This window comes from Vombatus ursinus, unplaced genomic scaffold (assembly GCF_900497805.2).
Source record: "Vombatus ursinus unplaced genomic scaffold, bare-nosed wombat genome assembly UNPS02014863.1, whole genome shotgun sequence".
In the NCBI taxonomy this organism is placed as follows: domain Eukaryota; kingdom Metazoa; phylum Chordata; class Mammalia; order Diprotodontia; family Vombatidae; genus Vombatus; species Vombatus ursinus.
The window spans coordinates 20,806,821-20,818,985 of NW_020954641.1; positions in this window are offsets into that span (position 1 = coordinate 20,806,821).

Below are 12,165 nucleotides of genomic sequence, written 5' to 3' on the forward strand. Positions count from 1 at the left end.
AGGAAACAGGGCGAGAAACGGTCCCATCTGTTCCACCTGGTGCTGCCTTGCATAGGCCAACTGCACTGTCAGGTGGAAGAGCTACAGGAAAAGATTCTACCATCAGAAGCTACACAACCATCAAGAGCAACATCATGTCAGACCAGCTGCCAAGACTTTTCACCAGGCACTCCCAGAAGAACAACAAGAAGACAGAGTGGTGGAAAAATACAGGCAAAAGCTAGGGCAGGTCTGAGTCCAGGCAGATCACGGCAATTCGATGATGCTTACAAAAAGATTCTCCAACAGGAAGAAGCAGAGAAGAGAAAGCTAGTGAGCAGATATGGAAAGTGACAGGTGGGAGTTTGTTTTGTTTTGTTTTTCCCAGAAACCCACTCAAGAATTCTACTCAACTCCATTCATCCTTTCTTTGTATCTGCAGTTTGTTCTGAGACATGAATCTATATTGATTTGAGCAAAAAGAGTTCTTCAAGTCAGGAAGTTGTGCTAACATGGTGCTTAAGGGTTGCTAAATGGCACATTGGATAGAGCAATGAACCTGGAGACAGGAAGGCCTGAGTTCAAATCCAGCCTTGGGTACTGATTAGCTATGTGACCCTAAGCAAGTCATTTAACCTCTGTCTGCCTCAGTTTCCTCATCTGTTAGCACCTATTTCCCAATGTATTATAGTACAGTGCCTGACACATAGCAGGTGCCTACTAAATGGCTGCTAACTGATTGATTGATTGATTGAAACCTGGGTTCAAATTCTAGTTCTTTCTGAAAAATATTGGCCAAGTTATTGACCCTCTCTTAGACACTGTTTCCTCATGTCTAATATGAGTGCTTTAAGTCTTGCACTATATATCTCACAGGGTGGAAGAAGAAAGCCCTTTGCCAACCTTAAAGTACTATATAAATGAGAATCATCATCATCTGCATCCATGCCCACCCCCCACATCACAACAGAATTTGGAAAACACTCAAAGACTATCTGACAGAGACAGCATATATTTGTTATCTGATCAACAAGGCTCCAAAGGCAGGTTAGGGCACAGATGCCTCAAGAAGCAGAAAGTTGGCTGAGCTTTGACCTCAAAGGCAAGAGGGTCTATGTTGAGTCCCTGATTTTGTTATTACTGTTTTATCAATACCATATATTTTGTATCAAATTCAAAAAATTGTGGGAATCAAAAGAAAGAATTAATATTCTTGAAAGCCCTTCAAAAACAATGAAGCACTATATCGACATAAAGAATTCTTTCTTATCATTGTTGTGAACATTCTCAGTTGGGTTGTTACAATATCATCTATGTTGTTCAGTTATTTTTCAGTCGTGTCTAAACTCTTCGTGACCCCATTGGAGTTTTCTTGGCAAAGATACTGGACTGGTTTGCCATTTCCTTCTCCAGCTCATTTTACAGATCAGGAAACTGAGGAAAACAGGGTTAATTGACGTATCTAGGGTTACTTGCTCAGGGTTGCCCAGGGTTTGTCCAAAGCCAAATACAATTCGGATATTCCTGAATCCAGGCCAGGCACTCTGTCCACTGTGCCACATAGCTACCCCCATATCATCTATAGCAAGGGTTCTTAAAAATTTTTTGTGTCATGAAACATTTTATCACTCTAATGAAGCCTATGGCCCCTTCTCAGAAAAAAAAAATTTAAGTGCATAAAATGCTTAGAATTACAAAGGAAACCAAAAGTTACTGAAAAGAAAGACATTTTTTTTCCCATGCAAGTTCATGGACCCTCTGAAATCTATCCATACAGACTCCTTAAGAAATATGTGGTCACCAGGGTTAGAGTCCCTTGGGTATGATTCAATTCAATAAACATTCATTAAGCACCTATATTCCAGGAACTATGCTAAGAGCTGGGGGTACAAATGAGAAAAAGATAGACCCTGCCCTCAAGGAGTTTACAATGAAACAAGAGAAAACCACACACACACACACACACACACACACACACACACACACACACACAAAGTTGGAAAGAGGCAGGAGAGGCATCTTGTTCCATGTTGTTATTGTTCATCCTTCATTCTAAGTGAAGTGGATCTAAGTGAGGCTGTTGACTTTGCTCAACTCTGCCTCACTCTCTCCTCCAGAGTCATCCATAAGTCTAAGACAAAAGCATTGTGATGGCTCAGGATTCAGCGAAAGACCACTGGCCTGTCTAAATTAAGGCCTTTCTGACAGTCCCAGTTTGTCTAAGGCAACACCCATTCAATGACATCTTGTTCTATGAAATCAGAGTTGCAGATGGAAAATGAACTATAAGCAGAGACCTAATCTTATTCCCTTATTTCAATAATAAGTAGATAAGGGAATGCTGAAGATCAAGTTTACCTGCTTTTAGTTAAGCATTTGACAAAGATATGTGTGTGTTCTTTTTGTGGGAAAAATGGAGAGATATGAGTTAGATGCTATTCAAGTTAAGTGGATTTGGAGATAGCTGAATGGTTGAGTCCCCAAAGAAATATGATGTCATATCTCTCTACTGGTGTGACCTAGGGATCTAACATTAGCTCTTTGCTGTTTATTAGCGACTTGAATGAAGTCATAGATAGCATTCTTAAATCTAGAGGGTAACATAACTTGTGTTAAGCTGTAATGACAAGCTCCTTGAGAAGAGTGATTGTTTCATCTTTTATCTCTTTTGCCCAGTGCCTAGAACACAGTGGATACTTAATAAATGCTTCTCGATTGATTGAATCTAATATAATAAAATGTTATAGAGACGAATGTGAAATCCTACCATCAAGTTCCAAAAATCAACTTTTTAATTATGAGATGGGAGAGTCATGGTCAGATAGAGGATCTTTTTGAAAAAGATCTGAGGATTTCAGTGGGCTGCAAGACCAAAATGAATCAATAGTATGATATGCCAGCCAAAATGATTAATGAAGTCTTAAGCTGAATAGTATGGGAGAGTAAAGAGTTGACAGTCATACTGTACTCTGGACATCTAGAACATTGTTTCCAGTTCTAGGTATATGATTTCGGGGAGAAAAACTGATAAACTAGTGGCCATTCAGAGGAGGATAACAAAGTCTTGTCTAGATCATTTCATATTAGATTCAGTTGAAGGAAATGCAGGGAGGGAAGGAAGGGGAGGAGAGAGCAAGTAGTTATGAACCTACTATAAGCCGGGTTCTGTGCTACATGCTTCACAAATATCCCATGGGTATAAGAAGACTTAAAGGAACATGATAGCAGTCATCGAGTATTTTAAACCACTCACATAGTCACTGAGGTTAGATTTGTTCTTCTTGACCTCAAAGGGCAAATCTAGGAACAATAAAGGGGGGAGGGGTCACAAAGTACCCTTCAGCTCTCTATAAACAAAAGCTTCTTTCCACATCCACAGAAAGAACTGATGGAGTCTGAATGCAGATCAAAGCATACTATTTTCACTCTATTTTTTTCACCTTTTTTTCCTTTTGTTCTGTTTCTTCTTTCACAACATGACTAATAATATGTTTTACGATTGCACATATAAGACTTATATCAAATTACCATCTTGGGGGGAAAAGGTGGGAAAAAATTTGGAATTTGAAATTTTATTTTAAAAAATGAATGTTAAAAGTCTTTTCATGTAACTGGAAAAAAATAAAACACTATTTAAGACAAAAACAAATTTAAAAAAGCTTCCTAATAATTAGAGAATTTGAGAATGAAATGAGCTGCCTTAGCAATAAGTAGAGGTTTCTGAGTGTTATTTGTCCTTCTTTCTTGAAGAGGACCAATGACATCAGGAAGGTGATATCTTGACTTGCAAATGAATTGGATTTAAGTGAGACAGGGCTGTGCAAAGTCACCAGCCTCCCTTTCTCCTCCTGAGTCATCTGAGTCCAGTGGCAAAATATACGTTAGGATGACTGGAGATGGCCCCAGATGCAATGGGAGACCTTGGCGATATTTAAGTTAAGATCTTTCCCAGGTCTCAGTTTGTCTGAGGCAATGTGAGTGATTCAGGCGAGGTCAGAAATGAGGTAAAAAAAAAAAAAAATGGACTCTTTTCTTTACCTAGTCAAAAGAAAAAAATCAATCTGGGAGAGAAAGACCCTCAGGGTTTCTGGCCAAAACAGAAACAATTGCTATTTACACTCACTCCTGGCCATCAAAACCCAAACAACAACCAAGAAAGTCTAGGGCTGAGATCTATTGTTGGCTAATCAGTGAGGGCCAGAGTGATTTGGGTTTAAGGCCAGGTCAAATAGCTTCATTTGAATCCCAATTGATTTTATCAAAGCCTGGTTTTCCAATGCTATATTTCAGGAAATCATAAATGAAACTACATGGGGCAAATGAGTTAATTTTCCTAGCTTTTTTTTAATTATAGAATAAATAAGTAGGAAAGAAAAAAAAGAAATCTAACCCATAAACCCCAAGATATCTTAAGAGGTTTCAATGATCAAAATTTATATTCCTTTGGGCAGAGTACCCACAAGTAAGAGTATGATTCCCTATGTGGACAGAGGGAAAAGAGGGAGAAGGGGAGAGGAGGGAGGGAGGAAGGAAGGAAGAAAGGAAGGAAGAAAGGAAGGAAGAAAAGAAGGAAGGAGGGAGCAAGAATGAATGTACTCTTGACAATGACAGGATTATGGTTAATGTACAGGTCAGACAAGATGATTACAGCTCCATTTCAGTTCTAGGATTCTGAAATTCTATGACTTCACTTCCAAACTTTGGGCTCCTAGGACTTGGAAGGTGAGTAAAATCTGCCAGAAGCACTAACATCCTAATATACTTTTCCACAACCAGTGCAGATCAATGGTTGAGTGGGCTACTCTCTTCAACATGCTATTCCTCTGCCGAAAGACTTTCTTTTTTTTGTTTGTTTGTTTGTTTGTTTTGTTTTTGTTTTTGTTTTTGGTGAGGCAATCAGGGTTAGGTGACTTGCCCAGGGTCACACAGCTAGTAAGTGTCATGTGTCTGAGGTCAGATTTGAACTCAGGTCCTCCTGATTCCAAGGCTGGAGCTCTATCCACTGCACCACCTAGCTGCCCCCCCCCCCAAAGACTTTCTAGCAATTCATCAATGCCTTCAGGAAAAAGTCATGTGATCATAAAAGTGTTGAATTTAGTGATGGAAGTGCATATTTCTTAGTATAGCATTCAAGGTCCTCTATTATGCAGCTTTAACCTAGCTTTCTAGATTTGCCTCCCATTAATCCTGTAGAAACCCTACATGGCCATCAAACTACTATCTTCCCTGTAGGTTAGGGTAGTTCAGTCTATTCACTGCTTCCTGAACATACCTTGTATTTTCCCACCTCCTCTGCTTTGCTCACACCATTTCCCCTTTTAGAAATGCCTTCCCACTCCTCTCAGCTTATCCAAATCCAATCTATTTTTCAAGACCAAAATCAAATTTTACCTCCTTCTTAAAGCATTTTATGACCATGATAGATCCATAATAACATCCCCCTTCTCTCAACTCCTATGCATCTTCTCCATGCCCCTTATTTGGCTAGCATCAGATACTTCCTGGTATTATTAGTTACAGAATCAGAGGATCATAGAGATTAAGCTGGAAGAGCTCTCAATAACAATCTTTTTTAACCTGTTCTGATTCTTTTTTTTTTGTATTATTTTTAGGCAATTGGGGTTAAGTGACTTGCCCAGGGCCACATAGCTAGTGTCAAGTGTTTGGTCTGAGGCCAGATTTGAACTCAGGTCCTCCTGACTTCAGAACCAGTGCTCTATCCATTGAGCTACCTAGCTGCCCCAACCTATTCTGATTCTTCATCTTACTGATGAGGAAATCCAGGCTCAGAGTGAGTTAATCTTTTCACGTGTATCATACAAAGTAAACTTGCCCCAATAACAGCTAGAATTTATATAGCACTTTAAGGTTTGAAAGCAATTTACAAATATTTCATTTTATCCTCACATCAATTCTGAAAGATAGATACTATTAGTTTCCTCATCTATAAAATGGGGATAATAAGACCTAGAATAGTAGAAGTGATTTGGCCAGTGTCACATGGGTAGCAAATCCAGAGATTAGGACACAGATATTTTTATTATAAATACAGTGGTCTCTTAACTTTGTCACACAATCTTTGAATTGATTATAATAGGTAAAATAGATTTAGACCTGGAAAGAACCTTAGAGGTCATCTAATCCAACCCCCTTGTTTTACAGATGAGGAAGGTGGTAGGGTGTGCAGAGAGAATAAAATATGTGTTAAATGTCATACCATAAGTGTAAGAACGGAGATCTGAATTCAGGTAGTCTGATTATAGGTACAGCACTTGAAAGAATGCTAATACAGTAATCTGAAAGAATTACTACACTACATTACAGTGTAGTCATCCCCTTGTTTGGGCCACAACATCTTCTTTTTCCTTATTCCCTTTTGCCAAAATTTGATAGAGAGTGGTGGTAGTAGTGAGTGGTGGTGGTGGAGGTGAGAGGCTGAGAGAAGAGGGAGAATGGCTGTTTGTATTGTATATGTAAGCCTAGAGGAGGAAGAGGGAGTTATACTCAGATCAAAAGGCTTATGGGTGGTAGGAGAGGGAAAAAGATGATGTTAAGATATTAGGTTGGGGATAGGGAATGACTTCAATGGCATAGAAAGCTGGCATTGTAAATCAGCACCTTCTTTGAATTGTTGAGATTTTAACAACTCATAATGTCACTCATAGTGTGTTGCCCCTTTTTGCTTTTCAGCAGAGGTATGGTTCAGGTTAAGAAAACCTGCAATGGATTGACTAACTTTCAGAGTGCGCCTGGTATCCAGGATTCTGAGCCATCTTTTTGCCATCATCGGGAAACCCAAATTAAATTGGAATCTCTCCAGTGCCCCCAATTCATTCTCTCCAGTCCACATCAGACAAAGTAATTGAACAGATGGACACTGCATTGTGTCTGGGAGTCCAACCAACTCTGGCTGTGTTGGATGGAGAGAGAAAACATACACAAGCTGGGTGAATTCTGCAAACTACCAAAAGGGGTGGAGCCAGAAAACATTCCCCCAATTTTGAAGTTGCCCAGATTATGGGATTTAAATGAATTCTCTCACTGTTTATCTTCTCTTAATATCCACCCCATTTCCATCTGGAATGCCAAGCCAACAGCTGGCTCCTCAGCAGACCACACTGCTACAATTAACTACCTGGCAGGGAGTAACTGCCCACTGGAATTGATGGGTCCTCTCTGCAGAGCCAGATATGCCAGCCTCTGCCTTCTTTTAATACAGGGAAGTTTGTATGAGGTCTATGGGAGCAGAGATCTTTCAGAACCCTCATCTTTGTCCAAATTAACACTCTTCAATACACTTTGATCACAACATGGGATGGGAGGGAGATAGAAGGGGGTTGGGAGGGGGTCATTAAAAGGACATGATTACTGTTTTCCAAAAATTTGAAGGTTTACCATTTAGAGAAAGAAACCAACTTATTCTCCTTGGCCTACAAGGGCCAAACTGGGGTCAATAGATGGAAATTACAGGAAGGAAGATTTTGGCTTAATATAAGGGAGAATTTCTTAACAGAGCTTTCTAAAAATGAGTTGAGCTGCCTAAGTATGAAACAAGTTCCTCCACATTTTTAAGTATTTAAGCAGAGGCTAAATGACCATTTGTTGAGAATGATGTGAAGGGGAGGATACCAACTGGAGAGAGGCAAGACTAGACTGAGGGGCTTTTCTTTTTTGGTGACCCACTGGATAGTGTTAGATTTGGTGTCAAGCACACCTGAGTTCAAATCCATCTTCAGACATTAGCTGTGCAACCCTGAGCAAGTAAGACACTTAAACCTCCATCTGCCTCAGGTTTCTCATCTGTAAAATGGGGATAACAATAGCACCTGCCTCCCAACATTGTTGAGAAGATAAAATGAGATAATATTTGTAAAGCACTATATAAATGCTAGCTATTTTTTAAACATTTATAGTAGACACTTAATATGTCTGTTGATTTGAGTTGAATGAAATTGAATGATCTCTGATATGACAACCAATTTCAGGATTCCAAGATTCTGGAGCTCAATATCAGAGTCTGCTAGGACAGAAAGTCTTATCAGAGTTTGTCTTAAGTGAGCTGTCCTGAAGGACAAGATGCAATGGATTTCCCTTCACTCAAATGCCCACTTTATCACCAAAGACCAAGGAAGCACCTTTACTCTTAATTTCTTAGTTTTGCAGTGAAGTGTGAGCTGCACCTCCTGGGCATTCTTTAAATTCTCATCCTGTATCTCCAATGTTGTATAAAGGAGCAGAGTTTGCACATATGTGCATGTGTGGTGGGGTGAAGTGTGGAGTTGATGTCAACTGTTTGTTACCTGTGTGGCCTTGGCCAAGTCACTTCTACCTTTTTTGAGTCTTAATTTTATCATTTATAAAATGAGGGGACTTGGAAATATTAAAGTAAGTGCATATACCATAGCCAGAGAAGAACATTTTGAACACTGGTCAATTATTCAGTAGAAAAAGGCATTTAATGCTTTCCATCTTTGAGAACACAAGCTTCTTTTCGTTAGAAAATGCTGCAAAGGGCAAATTCAAAGCTGTTGTCTGCTAAGCTTTGCTGCCTTGCAGCCTCCTCCAATCCTCACTCCCCCTCCCTCATTCTTGTTCCCCCCACCCCTCATCCCTAACTCTTCTCATCTTTCCTGACTTTCTTGAGAAGCAACAGAGCATGATCCATGAGTGTTTACCAGCTTGGATGCTGGCTCATGGGTAGCTTTCGGGGAGAAGAGTTAATATTCCATGCAGCAAGGCTAAATCACTTTCCAAACAAAAGCAGTCAACTGGTCTGAAGCCAGCTATCAGGAAAGAGCTTCTAACGCAGCAATGCGGAGAGATTTATTTTCATGTCACATTTTTCATAAAGCACGACAAAGCACTCAACCAGCAGAGTCAAAGAACCACTCCCTACTGCAAACACCCAGTGCTGAGAATGCTCAGTAGAGCTGAAGGCCTTCCCTCCCTTCCCTGGGAGCACCTGGGGGCATCTGAGTCAATCCTTATTCACACAGTTGAGCGTCCCATGTGAGACCCTCAGGCATTGCACCCATGAAGAAATGCCTTCTCTTGCTAAAGAATTAACTGGTGTTCAAAGTATTATTCTCTGACTATAGCATATGCATTTATTTCAATCTATTCAAGTCTCCTCATTTTATAGATGAGGAAATTAAGACTCAAAAAGGTCAAAGTGACTTAGCCAAGGTCACCCCAGTAGCAAGTAACAAAGCCAGGGATTAGGAGCCAGATCTTCTGATTCCAACTCTGGTGTTCTTTTGATTCTGTCATACTGTTTCTATGAAGATTATAATAGTGTTATAGATTGTCAAACAAAACCAAAATATATGCTGGGCCTAGTGCCCAGAAAACCACCAGCTAGTCCCTTGGGTGGATACTCACAAAAGAAAACCCCTGGCAAATGACAAGTGAAATTAAAAGGTATAGAGGAGAATGGAAGAAAGAGAGAAAAAAGGCAGAGGGGTCACTAATCTGATGCATGAAGACAGGCCTTATACTCTATCACACATTGTACAATTCAGTTTTGAGACTAAACCTAACAAATTTCCCAAAGGATCTATTAATTAACAGTAGCTTATATTTCTATAGCTCTTTGCAGTTTACAAAATGCTTTCTTTGTGATAATTCAGCAGGAGAGGTGGTGTCAGCCTTATTATCTCCATTTTACAGAGGGGGAAACTGAGTCTCAGAGAGATGAATTAGTTATCTAGTTTATACCACTAGTGAAATAAGGTGGGGAAGGATTCAAATGCAGGTCTTCTGACTCTGTCTTGAGGGTTTTTCTATTATACCACACCACATCCAAATTGAATGAGACTTTTCCTGGGACTGGTCCCTAGGCTTTACCTCAGATAGCAAGGATGAATGAGTTCCCTGTCACTCAATACAACCTGCATTGGCCAGTTTCATCAGTTTGCCAGAAGAAGGTCAAATTCACAGGTGATAAAAGTCCTCTCAGAAAAGGTAACCCATTAAAGTTCACTTGCCATCAAACATCCTTGCTTTCTGTGGCCCTTCCACAGATCTATAAGTCAGAGGCTGAAATGGTAACTGGTATCTGTATATTACTCTAAAGTTTGCAAAGTAGCTATCAATAATATCTAATTTGACCCTCACAACAACCAAGATAAGTACTTCAGATATTAAGCCTCATTTTACAGATGAGGAATTGCCCACAGTCATAGATATCAGAGGCAGAATTTAAACCCAGTTCTTCCTGACCACAAGTATAGCATATTATCCATCATATTAAGCTGTCTTGATAAAATGCTGAAGGAACTTGCCCAAAAGTAAACCATGGCTTCCTAGTTAACTTAACTTTTTCCTTGCTAACTTTTAAGTGACCACTGTGTGCGTACATGGAGTTACATGGAAGGATATCTCTCCGCTAAGCTGTGGGATTATCCTCCCTACCCTCCAAGAGTAAGGAGAATGGGCTATTACAAGTATTTAGTAAATCATTCAGCTATCAGGGGTTCAACTTCTGTGTATCTACTGAGGAGAAGTAAGTGGGCAATACAGAGAGGGGCATGATGGGATGTATTCATGGCAGGATGGGTCATCCAAGAGTATTGAGGCTAGGAGAATGTATTTGTCCACAAATCATTGAGTGTCTTTTGGTATCTAACCTCTCTGTCTCCAACTTACATAAAGTAAAGATTCTGACCTTAAGAGAGAAAGAGTCAAAGAGCTGACCCAGAGCTAACTCTGAACAGCAGAATGGGGAGTCATTGAGCAAACAAAGAGAAGAAGAACTTCTGAGGACAGACAGACATAGTCCACAGAGTTTCACAGTTTAGAAAAGACTTTCCTTGCAATACCACTTTGAAGTAGAAAGTGCAAGTCATGGGAATACCATGTTACAAATGAGGAAACATGCCCACAGAAGTAACCTGCCCATAGTCACCGAATTGAAAGGAGACAGAACCCAGATTTGAAAGTCAAGTGCTCTTACCATTTTCCCACAATTCCTCTAGTTCTAAGATCTAGCTGTCTCACAAAGAGAAAAGGGGGCAGGTTTTTGGGAGGCAAAGGAAAAGATCAATTTAGTTACATTGCCATCTCACCTTTCAATGCCTTTCTCCTCCCTTATAATACCCACTCAAATTCACTAAGCATTTTTAAGCACGTACTATGTGCAGGCAGTGAGGATACTTCAAACCTGCCATAGATCAATAAACTCATTCATCATCCATGGTCATTCTAGTCAAGATGTATCAAACAACTCATCCACGCCTGTAGATGCATATGTAAGTTTGCCTCAAGCAGTCTACTCAATGAGCTAGAGGCCTTCCGCAATTTCTCTCAACATCAAGGGAAATGCCAGCAGAATGTACAGGCCATCTTAACGACCAGCTCATCTTCTTTTTCAATCATATATTTTTGATAAAATTAATTTGTATGACTTCTCCTCTCCGAGTCCTTATTCGTGAGTTATTTGAAAAGAATATACAAGACTCATAAGACACAAAGAAAAAAAAAGTAGTCTTGGACTTAAGCTCCTACATGTTTACTGGAAGATACATTTAAGAAGATAAATATAATTTGAGCGAGAAGAGAATGCTAACAAGTAGATGGATCAGAAAAGGCTTCCTGTAGGAGGTGATACCTGAATTGAGCCTTATGGGAGCTAAGAGGTAAAGGTGAGATGGAAATCTATTCTAGGCATGTAGGACAGACCATGCAAATACATAGTGTTGGGTGATGAAATGCAAAGTATGGAAAATGCCAATCAGACCTGTTTGTCTGGAATGGAGACTTCATGAGAGACAACTTTGTTAAATAGATCTAGAAGAGTAGGCTAAAGTCAGACAGTGAAGGGGTTGAAGTGCTGAGCTTAAGGGTTTGTATCTTATCCTCCAAGGCAATAAGGAGGCATTAAAGATTCTTAAGCAAAAGAGTGACATGGTCTGACTTCTGTTTTAATAAGAATTTTTTTGCAACTTTTTGGAGGATAGAGTGAAGAAAGGAGAGATTGGAAGCCAGGAAGAAGCCAATTAGGTGGCTATTGCAATTATTAACCCAGGAGGACATGTGGTATTAAACTAGAATGGTAGCCCTGTGAGCAGAGAGAAGGTAACAGATGCAAGACAAGTTGTATGGGAGGGGGGGAACAATTTCTCTCTCTTTTTTTAATCTAGTCTTTCTCCACCCTAGGGTGGAGAAAGGGTGTCTATATCCTAGGGA